Below are 25,626 nucleotides of genomic sequence, written 5' to 3'. Positions count from 1 at the left end.
GACAAACACACCTTTGTCTCAGACCAACTGCCTTTCTCTCAAATCTATCTGTGGCCACCCTTCCTATGAAATGCCAGCAGCAGAAAAGTAGTGTGTTGTGGACAGCTTGGTGGAAGTAAATAACCACCAAAATATACATTTCACTTTTGTATGATGCTGAAAAATTCAATTAACAATAATGGCAACTGCACCAACATATGTTAGGAAAAATAACCAAAGGACCAAGGGCATAATATTGAACAATTAAGAAATGTCTTTATAAACATTTTTTAAAGGAAACTGATTAGTCACAAAATTCATTACAGTACCTCCATGTAGGAAATGCCTGATCACACTAATAATTTGTAACGGGAAAGAGAACATCAATATCCTGCACACTCAGACACTTATATGATTTAAATCTATACACATTGCTAATAAATATTTGTCAAACTCATATAGGCAAACAACAATACCACATCCACCACTTTTATTTAATGCATCAGTAATGAGATTCATAATAAACATCTTCTTATAGAATTATTTACAACTAAAACTATTTTGTACTTACATTAAAATGGGAAAAAAGGGGAATCCAATTTACAGCTAAGAACCTAACACTTTGAATTCCTATATGAAGCAAAGTTTTAAGCCAACTCTATGCCTTGTCCTTTCACAAAAAGCCCACTGTATTACAAATTTGTATTACAATTTCTGTTGGTTTCAAGCATTCATTCTGTTAAGGATCCACTTCCCTGTCAGGATGGGAGAGTTTACTGGACAGCAAATCCATGTTATATGACTTGACATTAAAGAGTTCTTACCTCCCCAATAACCAGTTAACTTTGACTATTACATTTTTTTCTGAATTTATTGATTTATGTATTTAGTGAATTTTTATGAATTTTGCACTTTCACTTGTATGTTTATGCATCTGTGTGCAAAGGTGGGCAGTGAATATTGTTGTGCGCCAGCCCTGTGTTTTTCTTTTACTTTGCTCTTTTCATGTGATTTTTTTTTCAGGTATATGTGCTTACGGCCAGGTAGGGGTGGCTGAGCATGAACACTGCTAATGTCCTTACTGGATAAAGACTCTGATCTAATTTCCATTTTGCTGGAATAAACTGTGTTTACCTAAGCTTATGCCAAGATATTCTATTATGCATCAGATTACAATTGCCCTTATTTTAATATGTACAAATTCATTAAATAAGACTTTATTATACTGGGGATCTATTAATGGTAAAATTTAATACATTAAACTCTCCAAAACTAAATCTGACTCATAATAAAATTTACTTAAAAAACACACCTGTTCTGTCATAACTGGGGGACAAACTGTATATTTTGAAGCAACTTTACTATTGATGCAGTATGATTTATAAAAAAAAAAAAAAAAAAAAAAACTATCATTTACAAAACTAACAACATTTTACATACCATATTTACCAGTGTCAAAGAAACTATTTTTCCCTGAAATAACTCAGAAATTTACCATGCTCCCTAAAGGCTGAAGGTAATGCTTTTCACTACCTATCCTAAGAGGATGGTTGTCTTTACTAGACAGTAATTGGAACTGTTGACCTTTAAATGAAGTATTAATACTTAGTTACAATAGTAAATGGAGGAACTGTTGACCTTTAAATGAAGTATTAATACTTAGTTACAATAGTAAATAAACAAATGTAATTTAAAAACCAATGACCCTGACTTTAGTGGTTTACTGGTAGATTTTACTACAGTAAGAATGCCATAATTAACATGTCAGCATGGTGCTTTTACAAGCTGTAACAAGGCACAAGATATTTTCAGGTTCAGGTTTTGAAGGTTATAATGTTGTTCTTATTTGTAATATTTGTATTGTACAGATTTTATTTTTATTCTGCTGTATTTTTATATTGTTATATTTGGGATGCCAAGTTTTCCATGTTTTTTACTTGTCTAACTGTACAATATATACATTTTTTTCCTTATTTCAAATAGGAAACAAAAATTTATTATGGTGTGTAGCTTGCCTTCATCTAGTTAAAAAAAAAAATGCTCTATACACCTACATCCAATACTATCCAAATTTCAAAATACTGTACTACACAAGATGTAGCCCAACCATTTCCATGCACTGAGAAACTTGGTTAAGTAAATTTCTGACATAACACATCTGGGTAGATTATAATGTATCTCTGTTCACGTTTTTCACTGGCATGTCAAATTCAGAAAAACATTCCCTTACATATTAAAATCATTGAACCTGTAAAAACAACACATTTTTTAAATAAACGAACAGAAAAACTACAATAATCAATTGCAATACCAACCAAAACAACATTACTACAGTGTGCTGAGACAATGAAATGCACACAAAACACCAACCAAAACACAACCATCAATCTGTAAAAGTGTTGCAACATTATTTTTCAGTTTTACTGGTCAAAATTAGGATATATTTTCAAGGGCAGAATACTTTACCTTCAAGACTAGAAAATAAGATAAATATTACATAATGTTACAAGGTATAGAATATATAATTTAGGCAAAAGGCCAAGTGCTAGGACCTATGTGATCATCATGGGCTGAAATGGAAATTGACAGTAAAAACGTTTGAGGGTTTGAAAGGTGTCAGAGGAGGAAAACTTCAAAGTTGCATTATATATCGTTAGGAGAGGGTGAAAAGTAAGATGGAAGAATGAGAATATGAACAGAGGTACAGTAAAAGGAATGAAAAGGGTTGCAGCTAGGGGCTGAAGGGGCACTGCAAAGAACCTTAAGTAATGCCTACAGTGCACCAATGAGGTGCATTGACAACACTACCCCCCTATAGAGTGTGACAAGGTATAAAAAAAATCTACTTGTCAAACAGTAAAAAAAAAAAAACACTGCATGTTCCGTCACCTTCAGCCTTGTCTCTCTAGCAGACTATCAAAATGAAAGAAGTGTGTTACTGATACAGCATAAGTCACAACAAACGTTAGAACAAAACTGAATAACATTAGTGACTTCAAAATATTTCAAGTAGATATGGAATGATGAATAGCCCGTCTAATTTATCTCAATAAAAAAATTAATCATCAAAGTTACCCTGCAGGACAAAAACTACCTATCTGTAGTAGATAACAGTTGTTGCACTTCATATAATGCTAACATGATGCTCTGTAAAAATATTGAGTAAATATGCCTGGCTACCTCCTTACCATCATCACATCTTTCCTAATAGTCAAGACCTAAAAACACATAGTACAAAAGGAATCACATGACAAAAACTGGCAACAAGCACAAAGGCTTAAAGGCTTTTGAGACACCTGTTATTAGCATAAGTGTTATCAAAAAGTTTTAAATAAATCAACTGGGTGGTTAAAGACTTTAAAATAAACACTTCAATGGCTTATTTGAAGCTTAAAATAAAAATGTTTGAAAAAAAAAATGCAAGAATTTATTTGGTCCCAAAAACTCTTTTTTAAAAATAATCAACTAGCTTAATCTTTACCAGAGAAATATAAAATTTTACCCTTATTCCTAAAATGTTTTATACAGTACTTTAAACTAAATGCATAAAAATAATAGTAAAATTCTAATCAATACATACTTCCAATAACAATTCCTACACATTTAGAATTTACTTGTTATACTGATATATCAGTAAATGTTTAGTAATCCAAGTTTTTCTGTGTAAAATTAGGTGCTCTTAACCTCATACTTTTACCTAACTCAGTATGACTGTCATCCACAAAGATTATAAGGATCACTCTCTCAGCCAAAAGGAGTGGTAGCCATGAAGACTGGATTCCTATAAAGTATAAAGTCTGAGGCAAAAAGATTTAAACACTTAAAAGTCCAGTTTTTTCACACCAAGAGAAAATAATTCAAGCCTTACTATTCTCATGGTTCCAAAAGGCTTAAATGCTTAGGCCTTAGGATGCCAGTTCTGTTATTAAAATTTCAAGAAAAGCAAGAACCAGCACTGCCCAGGCTTGGAAATAGGTTATTTAGGTAAAGACAATGGCAATTACCATCCCTTGCTAATTCATAGATGAAAAATTACAATATCCTTAGTTAGGATATTTCCAGCAACAAAGAAACTACTTGCAGCAATTACGAATAAGTAAATGTTGACACATAGTGGCAACAAAAAGCACTGAATTTTAAATGCCTAAGGCAGGACTAATGACTTAGATGATGGACTGAAGTCTTCAATGTAGACAAACTATTACACACTCACAGTTGACAAAAAATGCAACTGAAGAACTTTCTTGGGAAAGGAAAAGCTTGCCCTGTCAAACCTGCTAATTTATATACTATAATTGGGTTGTGTTTAACCATGATCAACTGTCCATGAATCACTGTTAATGAATGACTCAGCCTGAGTAAAGAGTGAAGGAACAACAGCTCATCTGAAATAACAGATTTAGGGACAAAAGACAAGCACAGGCTTGCAGATGATGCCAAAAAAAGTCAGAATGAACTAGAGAAGGTAAGTGGAAAAAGAACAAATATTGTAAACAGGTATTGACTGTGTATCAAATATTTCTACAGTAAAGTTTTTTAATAAGACTGGATTACATAGAATAACTGTGATCACATTTCTATGATTTGTTCCATGTATGCTTGGCCAAGTCACATCACTCCCACGGGCTCTAGAAAGTTCACTACTTTGTACAGGTAAGTGAAAACTGGGTTAAGATCATGAGAATTCGCATGATTTCTGTGTAACAACAAAAGATCCCAGAAAAAATTAGACCTGTAATCAACTCATTCAACACTGCTGCATGGTTGGGGTCAAAATGACCAACATTATTATAAATTACTACCACTGAAGAAAATAAAACTTGCTCTCCGTAGGTGCATCAGTCTTGCTACTCTGTGCAACTGCACCAAAGCAGCTTCAATCTGTTTAATGTTTGTGTCATATGCTTCAATTACATTTTGCCCTTAACAATCATCTGAGGATGAAAGAAAAAGTGACTGATGAAAATCTTAGCGATGTCAGTGGTGATGAATTTATTTACCTTGGAAGTGTAACTTATAATGAAGCACTAATTCATATGGATTCAAATAACAACAGTCAGCTGGCTTCAACTTCTAATACACTGCCTATGCTACAAATAATGCAATTAAATCTTCATCTTCAGTGGGAGATGAATGGTCTGTGATTACTCCATCCAAGCTGCTGATATCAAGCAATGTTTCACCAACATGGATAGGAAATCCTTATGCTGGTATGGATAGGAAATCCTTATGCTGGTAAGAAAATGCTTTTGAACTTATCTCCAAAGGTGATATGACAACTAATCCATGCAGTCTCTTGTATGTGTTATCTCACTGGCAAAGTTTTATCTAAAATTAGTACTCCCTGACCCCTAATTACCCCTAGAGCAAACCTATGGCAAAAAAAAAAAATAAAGGTCAGACATGCCATTAATGTACAAATGAGATGGTACAAAGGTTATATGAACATGATTCAACTGCAATTATAGCATGGATTGGGATGATCTCACTTTAACCACAATCTTACATAGAAGAATAAAATGAAAACTGACCAGGCAGTTAAAAAAGATGAAATGAAAGTACAGTACTTGCAATTTCTCCTAAGCCAGACGACAACCACAGCTAAGACTTCAGCACTGTTCAAGCTTTCAAAAGCAAATGCTGGATTTGATTATGACATCCACTTATCCACTTTGATGCTACAAGTGGATGTGTGTCATGGTTCAAGAAGTGTTGAATAAGGGGAGTGCTAAGTCTATAGTATCGATGTGAAGGCAACTGAACTTTTGTGAAGAATTGGATAAGAAACTGTATTGGAGGCTGTTTGCTTCCAACTGTATTTAACATTAAGAAAGCAAACCAATACAGTAAACCCCCATACTCGCATTCTCACAATTTGCGGACTCACATATTCATGGATTTCACTTTGGAAATTATCTACCCATTATTTGCAGAATATTCGCCCATTCGCGGTATTTTTCAGAGAAATATTCACGAAATACTGTATTTTCATTTCATTTTCACTTTTTGTGATAAAACTATTAAAATACTTTCGACTAAATGCACTTTTGTGATAAAACTGTTTAAAAATATTTTTAAATTTCACATGGGCACAGGCAGGCGTAATGCTGAGAGAGACCAAGTTAACGATAATTTTTCCTCCATTTTTTATCCCATCTAATTAAAAAAGGAGTGATAAAAGTAATTAATACCAATGTTGTTTTGCTTATAACTGAATCGGATAACAACAGCTGTTTACCTGTATTTCAACCATCATACAGTAATAAACAATTACCCTAGGTTATGGCACAAATGACATTAAGTACAATAGGACTGATATATTTTTACATTATACCCTTATTCGGTATGGATAAAAGATCGTCAACGAAATATACTGCTAAATTTAAGCTGCAAGTTGTAGCTGAAGCTGAGAAAACAGTGTTCAAGCTGCTAATGATTATACTGTAAATTATCGTGCACTGGCAACATGGATGAAACTCGATCGTAATTAAATTGGAGAGAGTATTTTAATCAAAATTACTGGGCATGAAAGAACACGTTACTATTATTTTTTACGTCGATAAACAATAAATATGTAAAGCTCGTATTATGATGAAATCAAGTGAAAATAGCGAACGGAATTCTTGAATTTTTTTAACACAAAACAAACGCCCCCCAACAGCCATTGTCAATCGTCGTCTATTAACGAAAATAAAAACACTTCATATAACCGAAAAATAACCTTGCCCCTTAAAAATAAAGTATCTAAACTCTAGAGATTCATTTACGCTAAATAGAAGCAAGAAAAGCGTTCTGAACCGAGTTAAATGCGGCGACATAAACACCGTGTAATCATTTCCAAACCAAAACACTGATCGCTATGAACGCAATTTTTAATACAAAAGCAATATAAGAATATATACAATATTATTGGATACAGTGAATTAAGGCATACCATTTTAAAAGATCCATGGAAAAGATGCATATTCGTTATGTTGACGCTTGTATAATACGACATGCGAATATAGAGTACACTATAATGTACGCTACAATACCGTGTATGTATATAATATACCATAGTGTAGGCTAAGCTAATTTTCGTTTGCTATTCAATTTCTCTTTGTATTGAATTATCATACGTCACTTTGCATGAACCTCCAGAATTAGCTGATATTAATAATTACTATACCGTGTAAAGAGTATATTTTGTAGTGTAGGCTAGGCTACCATATACGTATACAGTATATGATATCGTATACCCTAGCCCTCTAACGCCGAGCCTCTATTTACAAAAGTGTCTGTCGTATGCTGGCGGCGTTCGGGAGTTAGCGCCAAAGCGGAAAAAAGTTTTTTTCAAAAAACCACAGCACGCTTAGTTTTTAAGATTAAGAGTTCATTTTTGGCTCCCTTTTTTTTGTCATTGCCTGAAGTTTAGTATGCAACCATCAGAAATGAAAAAATATCATTATCATATATAAATATTGAAATATATGACAACGCGAAAAAAAAATTTCATATATAATTGTATACAAATCGCGCTGTGAGCAAAACGGTTAAAGCTAAAGAGTTATTTTTTTCTTGGTATTGTACACTAAATTGCAATGATTTTGGTATATAACAAATTGTAAAACGATCAAAGCAACACAGAGAAAATATTATCACAAAATGATGCATGAATTCATAATGTGCGGACATAAAAAAGTTTTTTTCAAAATTTCACCATAAATCGAAATATTGTGCTAGAGACTTCCCGTTTGTTGCAAAATGAAGGTAATTGATTGAATATTACAAGACTAAGTGTTTTAGCTTACAATTGCAGTTTTCGACCATTTCAGTCGAGTTAAAGTTGACCGAAAGTAGAATTTTTTCTATTTATCGTGATTTATATGAAAATATTTCAAAACTGATAAAGCTACAACCATGAGTTATTTTTTGTTGTATTCTACATGAAATTGTGCACATTTCCATATATAAAAATTTATGTAACAACTAATATAAAACGGTGCAAACATTACGACAAAGTGACAAAAGAATTTCTGAGATGTTCAGCTGAGTTACCGCGCGCGGATGTAAGGAAAAAGTTTTTTTAAAAAATTTACCATAAATCGAAATATTGTGTTAGAGACCTCCAATTTGTTGCAAAATGAAGGTAAATGATTGAATATTACTAGACTGTAAGAGTTTTAGCTTACAATTGCGTTTTTCGCCCATTTCGGTCGAGTCAAAGTTGACCAAAGATTGAAATTTTGGCACATTGTGATTTAAATGAAAATATTTCAAAACTGATAGAAGCTACAACCACAAGTTATTTTTAGTTGTATTCTACATGAAATTGTGCACATTTTCATATATAAAACTTTATGTAACGGCTAATATAAAACGGTGCAAGCATTACGACAAAGTGACGAAAGAATTTCTGAGATGTTCGGCAGAGTTACCGCATGCGGACGTAAGGAAAAAGTTTTTTTTTTCAAAAATTCACCATAAATCGAAATATTGTGTTAGAGACTTCCAATTTGTTGCAAAATGAGGGTACATGACTGAATATTACTAGAATGTAAGAGTTTTAGCTTACAATTGAGTTTTTCGACCATTTCGGTCGAGTTAAAGTTGACCAAAGGTTGAAATTTTGGCACTTATCGTGATGAATATGGAAATATTTCAAAACTGATAGAAGCTACAACCATGAGTTATTTTCTGTTGTATTCTACATGAAATTGCACACATTTCCATATATAAAACTTTATGTAACGACTAATATAAACCGGTGCAAACATTACGACAAAATGACGAAAGAATTTCTGAAATTTTGGACGAGTTACCCTTGCGGACGTAAGGAAAAAGTTTTTTTTTTTTCCCAAAAAAAAATCACCATAAATCGAAATATTGTGCTAGAGACTTCCAATTTGTTGCAAAATGAAGGTACATGATTGAATATTACTAGAATGTAAGAGTTTTAGCTTACAATTGCATTTTTCGACCATTTCGGTCAAGTCAAAGTTGACCGAATGTTGAAATTTTTTGTAGTCGATGTACGGTACGTCCACTCTGCACCCACCAGACAATTTTAGTCGACGTATGATACGTCCAGTTGGCGTTTAAGGGCTAGTGTAGGCTAGGCTACGTTTGAGATAAGGTTTAGTATTTCTTACTTTCTTTTCCATCAAACAATGTTTTTTTTTGGAACCTAACCCCATCATAAGTAGGATAATACCTGTATAAGCATTTTTAGTTTGTTTTGTGTGTGTTTGAACTAACAAAATAGGCAGTTCTAAGTGTTTTTAGAAGGGTTCTAACTATTCGCTGTTTTTAGCTATTCACGGGGGGGGTTTACTGTACTTCATTTCAGGCACCAAAGGACCACATAACCTTTGTTAAGCAGTAATTTTGAATCCTGTTCCTATTTGGTAAAAAAGGAAAATTTAAGAATTTAAAATAAACACACTCGAATAATTATCACAGCTACAGTAAGTTCCAGATGACCAAGAGACTTAGATGTTGTAACTAATTGCCATACTTGTGAACTGTCAAATTATAGGAAACAAATTGCTCCTTGCTGCTCATGATAATGCTCCAGGACACCCCCATCATGTAAGTGATCTCCTTCCTAATACATATAAAAGAGGTTTTCCCTTCCAATGCAGCTTCACTGATAGATTTGATTTATAAAAATTAGGCTATAAAGCCACGTACTGAGGTATTTTCAACCATTCACTACACAGGAGAATGAAAAAGGAAGCAAACCAAGGTTCGATGGTAGATGCAACTAGGGGCTCCTTCAAACCACCTTTAGTAATTCCCACTGGGGTGGTGTTGGACAGCAATACTGAAAAAGGAAGCACAACAGGGATAAAGTAAAGGGTTCAAAAGTAGATGCAACTAGTGGCTGAAGGAAAGCTGCAAACAATTTTTAGTGATGGCCCACTGGGTATTACAAGAAGTGCAATAATGGAACTACCCCACCTTGGGGCCTCACTAACAAAACCCACTGATCAAAGCCTTTAAGATAAGAACATTCACCTAGGCAATTAGTGCAATTCAAGAAGTTACTGAAGAGACTCCTAGTATTGGAAAGCATACAATTTTTTTTGCCACTTCACAAAGAACACTGCTTTGCCTTGGGATGAAATTATTATAGTGGATAAATAGGATTTATTAAAAAAAAATCTTAAAAGAGTTGTGTGAATAATTAAAGTTATTTTGAGAAAACTAAAGAACTGCATAAGATAAAATCCACTTTTGTTCAGATGGCCCTCCATTTACAATTAAATGATATTGTGAGGATTTAAAGTTAGGTGGCAAAAACCATTACAGTACCAGCATTTGTCAAACATTAATGAGCTGCTTGAACTGGAAAAGCAGCTTGTTGAAGATGCTGCTGCGAAAGAAACTAAAGATGAATAACCATAAAAAAGATTCACTGAGGAAGGTCCAGTAGAAATATGTCAACCTTCAAAAAAGCACTGAAACAGGCAGGATAGGATTCCAAATGAACATTACTTTTTTAGAATATAGAAAAATACACTAAATGATCAAAATTGCTTATTACAAGCAAATGTATATATATATGTGTATACATACATACATACACATAAAGGACAATCCACTACCTATCTTGAAAAATCTTCCACTGAACAGCCTTAATCAACCCTTTACTGAAAAGATTCTGGTATTCAAAAACAGCACTGGTATAGCTTAAGAAATTTAAATTTAATAAGTGGTACAGCTAGGCAATCACTAATCAAGTTCCACCACTAATCCAGCACTAATTTGGACCAATATAATTTCAAATTTCTAATGTTGCACCAACCTGCTGCTAGTGTCTGGTGGCACTGCTTGCTGCATAAACACAGTTGACGTCACTTGCAAGCACAGGGAAACCATTCCAAATTGTTTTCTCAATTTATTTAATATGAAGTGCTCACTTTTAACCCCAGCCATAGCTCCAATTCATAAAGGAAATGCTTCTCATGTAAAGTGCAAACACTGTACATTCCCCATTAAAGATAAAGTTGACCTTCTGAAAAAATTGTTGACTCAACAGCATTGTGTCCATAAGAAGCATAAATGACTTATACAACATATGCTCTTTGAAAGTTTATGGTATAAAATAAAGTTTTATATATACTTACCAAACACTACATAGCTATTACGTTTCACTCATCGGCAGTTTAAATTTGAAAATTTGCAGTGGCGTTCCAATATTTTGGTATAGGTACTCACCCTTCCCACTTTCGGGGAAGGATAGTACAACACTACTAACGAGCCCAATTCGTTTATGCCCATGAGAAGGGAGGGAGGGAGGGCTTTGATCATGTAGCTACTTGGTAAGTATATATAAAACTTTATTATAAAAATGTCACTTTTATGTAAATAACTTACCAAGTAACTGCATAGCTGAATCCCACATTGACACATGGTGGGATGCATGGGCATGTACTACTTAAACAAATACTCATGAATGGGGATGAATTTTAAAATAGTAAGTAGTTAACATTGAGAATGTTAGATGTAACCTACCTGGCGAGAGAGCTCCAGCAGGAAAATACTGCCTCTGGTGCAGCTCATCTCGACTGTAGTGGCGTGCCAGTGAAGCCAGAGGCACCTCTACAGTTACACATACACCATAAAACAGATCAGTTACCATAACCCATTCATAACAAGACACAACGAATGATGGGTGCTCCAGGTACTCGGTAACCCCCAACTTCCCAAAACTCGAGACCTAATTGAAGGCGAGTAGATAGAGGAGTGTAAGGGTACCCCCTACCCTTCCTCCCCCAATACCATGCCAGCTACTGATAATGGGCCAAGGGTACTGCAGTTCTCATAAACAGTTTTGATGTCACGTAGATAAAAATTTGCAAACTGATTTGCACCTCCAAAAAGTGGACTGTAAAATGGAAGATAGGGATAAATTCCGCTTGAAGGAAATCAAAGTCGCTACTGTCCTAATTTGGTGGGCTTTAACCTTGCAAATTAGAAAGTCTTCCTCTTGAATCTTTATGTGCAACTCTGAAATCATGTCTCTCAAGAAGAACGCTAATGCGTTCTTGGATAAAGGATGGGTTGGATCCTTAACTGAACATCAGAGGTTAGGGGACACTCCTCTGATATTCTTAGTTCTCTGTAAATACTTCAGTGCTCTTACTGGACAAAGAGCTCTCTCATGGTCCGTGGGACCTAGAATGCCCGTTAAACCTTTGATTGTGATTGAATGGGACCAGGGAAAGGATGGCGTTTCATTCTTCACTAAGAACCCCAAAGTAAAGCAACAGACTGCGTCTCCTTGTGTGAATCCTACTTTCTTGCTCAGAGCCTGTAACTCACTAATTCTCTTGGCAGTTGCTAGAGCGACTAGAAGTAGTGTTTTTCTTGTAAGATCCCTGAGGGATGTGGCTTGAAGAAGTTCAAAAGGTGGACCTGAGAGCCATTTTAAAACTAAAAGGGTCTAAGTATACCTTAGTTTAACCAGAACACTGAGCTGATTAACAGCTCTCCTAGGGCTGGCCCAAAGGATTAGACTTATTTTATGTGGCTAAGAACCAGCTAGTTACCTAGCAACGGGACCTACAGCTTATTGTGGAATCCAAACCACATTATAGCGGGAAATGAATTTCTATCACCAGAAATAAATTCATCTAATTCTTTGTTGGCCGGACGGAGATTCGAACGCGGGCTCTGCAGAGCGCTAGCCGAGAACAGTACCAACCATCCAACAAGGAACCAAATTTTAAAACTACATCTAGATTCCAGGATATGGAATCTGACCTCTCTTGTTTCGCAGTATCCAGTGACTTGATAAGGTCACTGATGCCTTTATCCGTTGATAGATCCAGACCTCTATGTCTGAATACAGAGTTGAGCATTGCTCTGTAGCCTTTGATAGTGGATGTAGCCAATCCTCGGGAAGGCTTTAAAAATAGCAATAAATCTGCTATTTGCACTACAGAGATAGAAGAAGATACCTTGTGTCCTCTGCACCAGCTGCGGAATATTGTCCATTTATTCTGGTAGACATTGGAGGAGGACTGACGTCTACATCTCGCAACTGCTTCCGCAGCTGATCTCGAAAAGCCTTTCGCTCTGACAAGTTTCCTGACAGTCTGAAGCCTGTCAGAGCGAGAGAGGATAGTCCTGGATGGAACCAATGAAAGTGCAGTTGTTTGAGTAGATTTTGTTGGTGGGAGTAATCTTGGAAAGTCTACTAGGGGATTGAGGAGATCTGGAAACCAATCTTTCTGTGGCCAGAAGGGAGCTACCAGGATCAACGACGCGTCGTGTAGGATGAATTTGTTGATTACATCTCTCACCAAACTGAACCGTGGGAAGGCGTATACATCCAGGTTCGACCAGTCCTGGAGCACTGCATCTGTTGCCCACGTGAGAAGGTCCGGGCTGGAGAGCAATACAAAGGAAGTCGGTGATTCCTCGATATTGCAAATAGATCTATCGACAGCTTTCCCCACTGTTTCCACAAGTCGGTGCATACCTGTGGATTCAGTGTCCATTTTGTGGATAGGACCTGTTTGCAATGACTTAATTCGTCCGCTATGACATTGAGTCTGCCCTGTATACAGCGGGTAACAATCTTGGTTTGATTTCCTTGCGCCCAGATAAGGAGATCTTTGGTCGCTTGATACAGGGAGAAGGAGTGGGTCCCTCCCTGATTCTTTATGTTGGCTAAAGCTGACGTATTGTCCAATTGGACTATGACTGTGGATTTGTAAGTCGCTGTTGAGAAATGTTGAAGGGCTAAGTGTATTGCCTTCAGCTCCTTCATATTGATATGAAGCTATCTCTCGGGTAGTGACCATGTCCCTGACACTTTGTTGTTTTCTAGGAGGGACCTCCACACCAAATCCGATGCATCTGAGTACAATGTGGGGTTGGGGCTCAGAGGGTGAAGAGATTTCCCTTCTGCAAACCTTCCTGTTACAAGCCACCACTGAAGGTCCTCTATGATCTCGGGGGTGATTGGGAAAACAAACGAGTCCGGAAGAATCTTCCTCTGCTAACTGGCTTTCTGAAAGAACTGTAAATCTCTCGTGTGAAGTCTCCCTAAAGGAATGAACTTTTCTAGGGATGACAGAGTTCCCAGTAAACTCATCCATTCGTTGGCCGAGCATGACGGAAGAGAGAGGAATTTCTGAACTGTCTGAATGCAGTCTTTTATTCTCTTGTCAGACAGAAAAGCCCAAAAATCCTGAGAGTTGATCTTCATTCCCAAATAAAGAATTGATTAACTCAGGACTAATTGGGATTTCTCTAGGTTTACCAGTAGGCCATATTCTTGGGCTAACACAAGAGCCTCCTTTAGGTACTCCGTGCAACTTGATTCAGAGGGGGACCGTAGGAGCCAGTCACCTAAATAGAGACAATGTTGATCCCCATGAGATGTAGCCATTTTGCCAATGGGGTGAGGACACGAGTGAAAACATGAGGGGCTGTCGAAAGTCCGAAGCACAACGCTCAAAATTAGAAGACCTTGTCCTGGGAAACAAACAGTAAATATTTCTTGGTCTCGGTCTCTGGGCGGACTGGAACGTGGAAATGTGCGTCCTGCATGTCTGTGGTTGCCATCCAACCCCCTTGACGGATGGAAGACAGAACTGAGTGGGTTGTTTCCATTTTGAATTTTGTAGTCTGGATATAGAAATTCAGGGTGCTGACGTCCAGGGCAGGTCTCCAACCTCCCAATGATTTTGGGACGACGAATAGGCGGTTGCAGAACCCCAGAGTGTTGACATCTCCGACTATTTGCATGACTCTCTTGGTGAGAAGAGCCGATACTTCCTGTGATAGGGCCAAATACCTCTCTGAGTCTAAAGAGTAGGCCACCAAGTTGATAGGAGAGGGCACTAGGGGAGATTTCTCCCTGAATGGGATGGAATATCCTACTCTGATCACCTCTAAACACCCAGGGTTCTACATCTCTGTCCTTCCACTTGGTTAAAAATTGTAGAAGCCTGGTCCCCACTGGCACACGGAGAATAGTATCCTCAAATGTGAGACGAAGGTTTGCTTGCTGACTTCTTGAATGGTCAAACGGACCTAGAATACACTCAGGAACGGGGCTGGAATCTATCTCTACCGCCTCGAAATGCTTGCTGTAGAGGGGAAACCGTTCTAGGTGCAAACGATGCGGAAGATGACGAATGTCCAGACTCCTTCGGACGTTTGGTGGACTGGGCCAGCAAGTCTTGAGTGGATTTCTTTTGTAGCTCCGATGCGATATGTTCTACTGCAGTGCTGGGAGAAAGGCCATGTTGATTTCAAGGTGCAAAAAGAAGTGCGGATCTCTGGGAGGGAGTGACCCCTTTGGAAGTGAATGAACAACACTGCTCTCGCTTCTTCAGTATTCCCACCATGAACAAGGCTGCCAGCTCCTGGGATCCACCTGATCGCTTTATCCGTGCATGAGAGCACTCCCAGCCAGTCTGAGGCGAAGTTATCTTGGAGAGTGGCGCAATCTTCTTTCCTCGCTAAGGCGCCGACAGTCCAGTCAAGAAAACTTAGGATCTCAAAGACCGTAAAGATGTCCTTAGTCAAGTGCTCAAGTTCTGAAGTGGTAAACAAGATCTTGGATGAGGAAAAGGCAGGTCTCCGTGACAAGTCAATTAAACTGGAGAAATCCCCTTTGGAGGAGGCAGTAATTCCTAACGACAGCACTTCCCCAGTCACATAGGATAAGTATCTCCTCTTGGATAAGCGAGAAGGAGGAGTGCAGAATACCACTTTCCCCGTATTCCTCTTTTCTGTCTACCAGTTCTCAATGCTTGACAGAGCTGTCGTAACGACAACGATAGCACCATCTTAGGCAGCCTAGAAGCTTCCGAAGGCTGTCTCATCATGAAGGAGGAAACCGGCGAAGAGGGAATCGCTGGGGAAAAGAAGTCTGGGAAGCAAAACAAGTATTTCAAAAGAGAAGCGTAGGCTTAAGCAGGTAGATCCTGTTCTACATCCTCCTCTGTAGATGAAATGGGCGAGAGAACTAAATCTTCAGGCTCCTGAGACACTGTCGGTTCACGTAAAAGACCCATAATACTGTCTAAGCTTTTTTTTAATCGGTTCCAAAGCTGGATCCTGAACCGGACGAACGGTGGAGTGTGGCACCGGATGCCTGGATGAGTTTGGCGCCAGCTTTGAAGGGGAGTGATCGCACACTGACAACCGTGCGTGAACTGTGTGTTGATCTGGTTCCACAGGTGCAACAGATCCTCTAGATCGCACTGTGCTTGGATCCCGCACTTGGATCCCGCAGATCCCACTTGACGAATAGATCCCTCGGATCCCACTGGATGAATGGATCCCTCAGATCCCACTAAATCTCTGGATCCCTTTGGATGCTTGGATCCCTTGGATCCTAAAGCACGATCTCTGTGTTTTAGAGATCCGCTTGGGCAACAAAAACTGACGCTCTGACACAGACACTACGGGTACACATTAGATGGATCATCCCAAAAATCACATGAAGGTTTGGGACTCGGATCCCGATCTGTTCCGCTTGCAAGGGATCAGAAATTCAGACTCAGCCGCAGATATCGGCCTTTACAATGGTCTGGATGCACTTTTGAAATGCCAGCCGCGCTTCCGACTCTCTGTGTACTTGGATTTGACGGATCCTGAATCCGAATCACTAGCCAAAAGGGCATGAACTCAAATATAGGCATTTTTCCAGTGGCTGTCTGGCGAGTCCTCAGAATTTCGAACAACAGGCTCAGTTGAGGGGGCGACTACCCATGGGTAAACCCCACCGACCTCCCTGGGACTTACGGTTTGCCTCCTCCCAGGTTTAGGGGAGTTTGACAGGGACCTTCGTCTAGGAGCATCGGTGGAACGAGTAGTCCACTGACACAACACTTGCACCGACATCAATGGCACTAATCTTATCCATAAGACCCCTCACTGAACCCTATTTGAGCCACAGTGTTAGCTAAGGGACCAAATTTCTGGTCCATTCTGGCTTCTAGACTGGCAATGGCACTGGGTTCAGAAGTTTGGAAGTTGGATAAAGGAATCACAGGTAAAGTCGGAGGACTGGTGATTGGGGAAATGCAGATACAGGAGTTGGAAAAGCATGCAAAATAGGAGAACCCTGACTAACCGAATTCTTAGCTTCAGCCCTAGCCGCCGTTCTCCTACATCTGTTACTCTCAATTGATATAAGTGAGTTTGGTATTACAGCCTTTGATGCAAAACCTACTGCTAGCAGAACTAGAGTCAGACATTTTCATGAAAAGCGCAGAACTAGAGTCAGACATTTTCATGAAAAGCACAAATCTAAGCTAGATAAGCTAATACAATTAGCGCAATCGCTACCAAGACATGGAATACTTCACCAAAAACGATGAAAACCATCCAGCGAATTATACTAAGACAAATGAAAGCTGAAGTTAACAACCATGTTAAGCTGTCAACCAGCAGAAACAAATTGGGGTCGTCAGTAGTGTTGTACCTATCATTCACCAAAAGTGGGCAGGGCAAGTTACCTACACCAAAATATTGGAACACTACCACGAATTTTCAAATTTAAGCTGCCGATAAATGAAACGTAATAGCTATGTAGTTACTTGGTAAGTTACTTACAAAGAAATGTGTGTGCAAATGGAAAGCAATGAAAGATACAAAAAGTTATGAACTAGATTAAGTTCTGATGAAGTGGTAAAGGTACTGAGAAAGAGGTTTGCATTTTTTATACCCTGACAAAGGTCAATACAGTAATAAAAATATAAATTTTTGAAAATTATCTAAAAAGAATTTTCTTCTATGTAAATTGCTGTACAGCATGCAGCAAAACTCGTGTGACCTGATTTCAGTGATTTTTGTTCAAAAGTCACTAACTGGCAACTCTTACCTTCTTCACATTTCTAATGCCGCTAAGTTGCAACAGCAAAACATTTTGCAACTTCGCTAAAAAAAGATACAGTTCATTAAGCATGGTTTTAAAGTATCAACGTTATATTTTTTTTATCAAAATATCAGGTAGATCATCATAAAAATATTAACAGTAATTTTTAATTATGGTAAATGTGAAAAGACAAGTACTTAATGAATTTGACTTTTTAGCCACCATAGAAATGTATTTAACATAATGAACGTATCAGAGATGTAGCTGTGGGCGTGGTCTAACCAGACGCCAACTGTTTAAATGGTTTAGTATGCCTCCCCTCGCCTTACCCATGGGCTAAATGCACTTCCCGCTTCTCGGTTATATCATTCTTATTAAGCCTGCAGGCTTATGAAGAAAATAATGATGGAAGTATACCACATCAAGACTGTGGAGGAATTTAAAAAATCCTGCTTTATGGTCTTATACACACCCTTTATAAGTTACAAGATTTGACGCAACTATATATTGTTGCTATCTGAAATATAGCCTAGTATGTTAGAAAGGCAATAGCATAGGCCTAGACTCCAGAGCCATACTATTATTGTTATTATTATTGTTATTAATATGTTGTTGTTATTCCTAAAGTAAAAGTAAAATAATAAAAAGTTAGAATTAATCGTATTTCTAATAGCGAAGATTACTCTCCCACCTCGCTTATTTATTTATTTATTTTCTTCAAACTGAAGAAACCCGTCTGGTGACTAACCTATGCAGCCTTGGCTATAGCCTAAGCTATGACTTGTAATAATTTATTGCAAGTATCGAAATCATGATCTTGACTAATATTTGCTTTATACACAGAACTACAAAAGCCAAAAGAAGCAATAACTTTGAATTCAAATCCCAAATGCATCAATTTTTATCATTAGACTATGCTCTGCTTAACTTTTCTTCTTCACTCCATCACGACTGTCCTCTTTCACAGTTTCACTGTATCCAGACTGACGGTTTCATGACTCACCGGAGTCATGGTGAGTCAAGGGATTCATGCTACAGGAACATATTTAGCTTTCTTTCTGAAATATTATTATAGCATGAAATATTTTTATTTTCACGATCCAATATATTTCAATGATAAGATTCTACATAAGTGACCAACTTTTCCTCATACATACACATGTTAACAATGTAAAATATAAGTTTTAATACTATGTGGCAACTTGAGAACAATGCTTGTCCAGTACAAAAATAAAAAAGTTGCACGAGTTTTGCTGCATACTGTACATATAGTATGTAGATGTTATCAACAGAAGGGCATCAACTGATGAAATAAAACAACTACCTGCTTCATAAGCACATCATCACTAGCAATAATGGGACTCATGATTGCGGGATTTATCAATTTTATTTGTCTATGTCATAATCACTTGATGGCAATCAAGTGTATTCTAACTACCCAGTGTGATCTGGATAAATCACTATCACAGCACCCTAATGGTCCCAGTGATGCAAAATTTGTGAATTAGTTATGATCAACCTGAAATACAGGACAGTAATGCTGACTACAATTGATTGAAAACAATCTAGCATTTGATCTACCAAAAATCACTGATGCTCAAAAGAGCTTCTGTTTAATTCCATAAACTAGTAAAAAATATACTGCACTTAACCACATACAGAATACGATATAATGGATGTTCATCAAGACTTACATTTGTTCCAGAAAGCATGTCAATGTAAAACTAAAAATCCCACTAGAATACTACATTACCTTGCCTCCTATTATTCTAGTCAAAATGGCAAATTTTTAAAGTAATTTGTATTTTTCCTAACATACAAACCTGAGGTCTTTACATATGGGATTAACTTTCAGCAAGCTGGAAAACCGGCCGTTAAACATTTGCAAGGTGGTTATGGTAATAGCTACCGATGGTACAGGCAGAAGCACCACCCACTAAGTCAGTGCACATTCAATTCTATGCAGTTCACCTTTTGGGCCAGGTAAGAGAATGAGGGGTGGTAAGAGGTGGGTCCTTTGTGTAAAGACCTCAGGTTTGTATGTTAGGAAAAATATAAATTACTTTATAAATTTGTCATTTGTTCCTACATAAATATGAACCCTTGGTCTTTACATAAGGGAGACTTACTTTTGGAGGGAGGATTCTGAGTTAATCTCTGAATTGACTGGTAGTTTGGCTCACCTGGGTACTCTCTTCCTGGTCATGAAAGAGCAAAGGAGACCGTACCTCTGATCTATGGAACAAAAGAGATGTTCAATTGCCAGACTTCTGAGCATTTCAAATTAATGGAATGTAATATCCTTGATTCAAAAAAGGTTTGTATGAACCCACACTGTCGGAGACTATATAGCTAAGAATAACCAACTGGTTTGTTCATAAACAGTCCCTCTCTCCCCTTGCTAGAGAGAAGGAAGGATTTGCATCTACTAATCCAAACAGAGCTACATTATAGATACTTTACTCAAGTCATCTAGATCACCTGCATGCACGTCTGTCCAACACAACGGCTCGTACACTGTTCCTCTACCCACTGGAAGAGGAAGGAAGACAGGAGAAAGGGAGGAGGCCAGTCCCACATACACCTTCCCCTTGCAGCCATACACCTCAGGCGAGATGCAACCTGTCCCTCAACAGCTGGGTGAACTACATGACTTATTGAGCATCCACCATAGGACCCAAGGAAAAGGTATCCAAGGACCTATGAGCAACATCCAAAGGTAAAAGGAGATGAATGTGATCTGCACGATTACATTCCCTCTTAGTATCCGACCAACAGGTTCTTCCTGAAACGTACTGATGTCCACCAAGAAGTTGAGGGGTATGCTCGTTTGATCTTCTCACTAGTCAGAGAAATGACAACTTGGACACCATTTCTCAACCAACTCAAAGCTAACGAACAAGTTGCTGGCATTGGGTGGAAGGTCTAGTCTTTAAGGAGGCAACATAGACGTCATACTGTCATTGGAACCACAGGACTATAGAAGTAGAATGATCAATCTCACTGATCATCTTCTAAACATGTAGAACGGCAAAAGGAGTAATCTTCCAGATGTAAATGGATACTAAAGATGTCTTGCTTGTTCAAGGGTGCAAGAAGACAGCAGAACAGAGCCAACTTCGGTAAGTTGAAAAAAGAAGGGCTGATCAAACTTCTTCAGAGGCTGAACAAATTTCTGGAAGTCAAGATGCCAAGATCAACTATCCTACCTCCAGACTTTATTGATTGAAGTGTTTGTAATTACATCCATCTTGCTTGAGATGTGTCTGGTTGGGCACTGTATTGAATTTTCTACTATCTACTCATGTACCTGCACTGCCATAGAGTAGATGAAAGGACACCAGGCCCTTTGTTGACCATGGCACACCGTGTGGTGTTGTTGCTATCACCCCGAGGAGTGTATCTTGGATCTTGAAACTCTTTTAAAGTCTAAAAAGAACTGCGCTTGAGTTCCAAGAAAGGGAGTTTAGGAGACTGCCACCCTGGTCAATGTTTTGAAGAATGAAAATTCTCTGGTGGGGGATAGAGTAACCATGGAACTATCGTGGTGCCGTTGCTATCAAAGGAGTGCCTATTCAACCCTAAGACTCTTGAAGCTGTCTTAAGGTCCACATAACATTCTCTCCCTCTTTGGTTGTGGATCAACTGGTAATTGTAGCAGCAGCTATTGCTTACATCTCCAACATCTTCCACTCCTCACAGGGGGAGTGTTACTACATAAAGTCAAAAGAAATGGAGCTCCTAGACACCACTTCCTGGCTGAGTCGGAACCAAAAAACAGTTGTTGGCATTTAGTTTGGAGGTGAAGTCCTACGTGGTAACGCAAAAGGCCTTTGGGCACTTGGTAGCCTTTAGAGTCCTTAGATATAGAATGCTCATACACAGTTGATCTCCCGATGAATCAGGCAGAACAACAGGAAGTTGTAAGCCCAAGACTTGAATCATGGATGTGAAAGATGTCTCAGACCCAACAGCATCTTATGTACTGAAAACATCTCTAACCATGGAAGCAAAAGATCTAGACGTCCACAGTATCCAGTGCACCCAGGAGGTTTCTAACCATGGATACAAAAGACGTCTCCTAGACGTCAGCATCCGGTGTTTCCACATCATCTATCCAAGTACTGACCAGACCCAATCGTTGCTAAACTTCACTGACCATACAAGAAGCAAAATTTTCAATGTGGTATGGTCGATGGCTGATGTGCCCTCAGTCTGTACAGACAGAGCCAAAAATTAATAGCTTCAGTGTGTCAAGATTGAAGGACTAACCTGACTGACTTCCTCAATCGAACAATTCTTTGAAACATCAAGGTGACATGACCCATTGCTGCTAACACTAACTCTAGTGACTGAACTTATCTGTCATACATCCATCATCCTGGAATGTGTCTGGTTGAATGCTGTGTTGAGTGTGTTACTGCAAACCTGTGCACCTGCACCGTCAATTGAGAAGATGATAGGGGTGGAGGTTGCCTCATGATGGCGTGTCCGGGAACAGACTGTCAACCATGCTCACATGAAGGATTGGGAGGAGAACAGGATGGCCTACAGCCATACCACATTGAAGCACCGATTCTCGTCCGATCGTCGGTGCTAAGAGCATTGAAAACACATCTGTGGACATCTAGAAAGGCGACAACCCACATTTGAGTACATCAACAGCACGTCTATGCAATGCCTTACGCTCACATACGTTTTAGCTTTATCATCTTGTAACAGCCAACGGACATTACCGTACCATCTATATACGAGCGAATGGGATCGTTCTAAAAACTTTTACGACCTTCTTAACATAAGTTGATGAGGTCATATTCATCGGTAGCGGTCAGCCTCCGTTTTCAACCTTACCAATATATCATATTTCCATTGTAGTTGCCATAAACTGGAATAGTGTGAAATATACAAACCAATTACAAAATGGAACAGTGCATCACCTACAGCATTTGGCCTAGCTCATTAGTTTCTACAAAAGTTCATGAGCAGGAACCCAACAAAATGACAGTGTATTTTCTCTGCTCTTGTGCATGTATAACTATTCAATATCTTCAATATTAGCAGATAGTCAGAAATAAGTAATGACTGACCATATAATTTAAGGGTATCCCTCCAGAATAAAAAAAAAAAAAACTTTGAAATGGAAGTTCAAAATTACTAACTGCAAAAGTGGTCTTTTCCCAGGATTACAGAATGGTAAAACATAAGCAACTTTCTATATCTTATCTGCATCACGAGCAATGCTGCTACAGCCAGTCTCAGATGATTGACCTGCAAGATTCATCTATGATGAAAAGTTCATGGTTGGCTACTCTTCCATTCACACATCCAGGCTCCAAGCTTTAGGTTCTATGCTCATCTGTCCATCAATCACCACAAATACCAGGTTCCATTAATCTTAAACCTACAGGATGTTTTAGCATGGCTAAATGGTTTGGCAATAGTAACAGCTTCATTCTATCTTGGAATGAACTTGCTGTTTTAATGTACATGAGGGTGCATTTACATTCTATTTTAAAAGTTAAATTAGAATAAGACTTGGTTATCGTACATCATTGTATTTTCTTCTTATTTATACTCTCGGAACTCCTAGATCTTTCAATTTCCTATGATGTGGATAAGCCTCCTCCCTTACTGTATGGTCAGCATAGAAGTGCAGTATACACATTTCACGTAGCCTACAATGATCGACTTATGCCAAAATTGATTTGTGTCCAACTTCCAAAGCATGAACCAGAAGCAATGCACGTCCACATGCTTTAATTTGTGGGTCATGGCTAATGTTGTAAAAAACTTGTTAAATATTGACATGTATATCAGTAAAGAAGGAAAGCATCATCAACTTGGAATTTTCTTGAACTAAAACTAAAATTTATACACATATATACTCAGTAAAACATTGATATGTATACCATTAAAGAAGAAATAGATCAAGAATGCAAATATACATTAAACCACAGTTCACATCTCTATCTGGATGTCTTTCACTAGTCTGAACTATATGTGGGAACAAAGAAGTGGCCCCTCCCCTTAAGAGAGAAAAAGCACAAGGTAAAGCAGATGAAACTCCATACAAGTTTGTTTGTATACAGTGAAGATGACACAGCTATCATCCTACATTGTCAAGAAAAATAATTGGCTTTGTATTTTCAAGTCAGAATACAGAAACAATTATACGGGAAACCTGTTGAACCTGACTTCCTATATCACCATAATGCTACACAAAGAGGTGTTGATTACTTTGATGAAAGAGTGGAGCTTAGCATTAAAATATATGCACACTGTGGCAAGTAACTTGCTTGATTTGTCATTACAATGCACTTGGTACAGTGAACCCCCCTTTCGCGGGGATCGTCCCATCCCCCCCTGCGAATGGGTCAAATCATGAATGCTTAAAACCCCTCTAAAAACACTTAGAACTGCCCATTTTGATAGCTTAAACACAGAAAAACCCTGTAAAAATGCTTATACCTGAATATTTTAATAGTTTTATCACAAAAAGTGCATTTATTCATGAAAATTATATGAAAATACAGTAATTAGTGAATATTTCTCAGTGAAAAATACCGCGAATCGGCGAATTTTCCGCGAATGATGGTTAGATATGTTCCACAGAGAAACCCGCGAATGCGTGAGTCCGCGAACGTTGACAATGCGAATACGGAGGGTTCACTGTGTATACACAAGCGTTCTTCCAGATTACCAAAGCAATGAAAACAACTGGAGACCATTTTTCCATCTGGCCTGAGCATGGCTTTGGGTCATCAATACAAAGTGACGATAATGCTACTTCTACTAGTATAAAGTCGGGATCAAGGTAGTTAACTTCCTACAATCCATGAAACACTGAAAACAAAACTGTTCAAATGCAATTCTATTATTTGTTAACTGTGATCACTAACATTTCAAATCATCTGCTCAATCATTTCATGTTTCAATTGATTATGAAATGTAATAAATTTATGGTTACTATTTGTAATACACAACAAATGTCAAAACAGCACAAAAATACAGAAATCAATGACAAGTGCCAAATAACATAAAAATAAATATTAAAATATATAAAATAATGTGCAGTTATGTACAGTATAATACAACTTAAGAACTTAAAAATGCTAAATGACTTCTTTGCATGAAGTTTGGTTATATAAAATACCATACAGTTTTACAAACATACATAGTTCCTGCATTCAGCCAAGAAAATACAAAATTCAATATAAAAGTGCTAAGTCAATTAAAACCAAACGCTAAAATGTATAAAAAGACATACTTGTACAATAATATAGTGTATGGGCATATAAAACCACTTAAATGCCTCAAAATATAAAAAAAAAATAGTCAAAGTACATAACATTCAGCTCTCATAGTTCCTGTGTCCTTGGCAGTGAATTTAAGCATATGCCTGAATATCAGCTATTTGCAGGATCTTGTCTGCACTGAAACTATATCTTTAATAATTAGTCCCATGGCTCTGAAGAAAGTGCCTAGTACTAGAGTTCTGGCTATAATAAAACGCTGCAAAAATGGTAAAAAGACTGCGCCATAATTCTTTCTCTTGCCTGAGACAACAGTATCGTGCACATCAAACGTCACCTAACAGGTAGGGTGAGGAATTACTGTAAATCATAATAATTATTCCTTCACATGCGATGATAAAAGTAGTTTGGGGTTGAGCTGCCCTTCACTATACAACAATTTTAACACAAAAATCTATACATCTACAAACTAGTGGGGCTTGTCCAAATATGTTCTTAGGGTGACTGGGCCAAATGAAATAGGGCAAAGAAGTGCAGCCCAGAGCCTAAAGGTTATTGCAAAGA

The 25,626-nt window shown here is 37.9% G+C and overlaps 1 protein-coding gene and 1 long non-coding RNA gene across 18 annotated transcripts in view; one reads left to right on the top strand and one right to left on the bottom strand.

Moving 5' to 3' along the window:
- Positions 1–1,796, top strand: part of LOC136838598 (uncharacterized) — a 61,284-nt gene extending 59,488 nt beyond the window's left edge. The window contains exon 3 of the long non-coding RNA XR_010853051.1: positions 1,003–1,796. This is a non-coding gene — a long non-coding RNA (uncharacterized lncRNA). The remainder of the gene's footprint in view (positions 1–1,002) is intronic.
- LOC136838597 (sex-lethal homolog) overlaps positions 1–25,626 on the bottom strand; it is a 204,401-nt gene that overhangs the window by 1,812 nt on the left and 176,963 nt on the right. The gene's annotated exons all lie outside the window — the stretch shown is intronic.

Source organism: Macrobrachium rosenbergii, chromosome 5 (assembly GCF_040412425.1).
Source record: "Macrobrachium rosenbergii isolate ZJJX-2024 chromosome 5, ASM4041242v1, whole genome shotgun sequence".
In the NCBI taxonomy this organism is placed as follows: Eukaryota; Metazoa; Arthropoda; class Malacostraca; order Decapoda; family Palaemonidae; genus Macrobrachium; species Macrobrachium rosenbergii.
The sequence above is the reverse complement of the archived record's forward strand: the minus strand, read 5'-3'. Positions and strand labels throughout refer to the sequence as shown.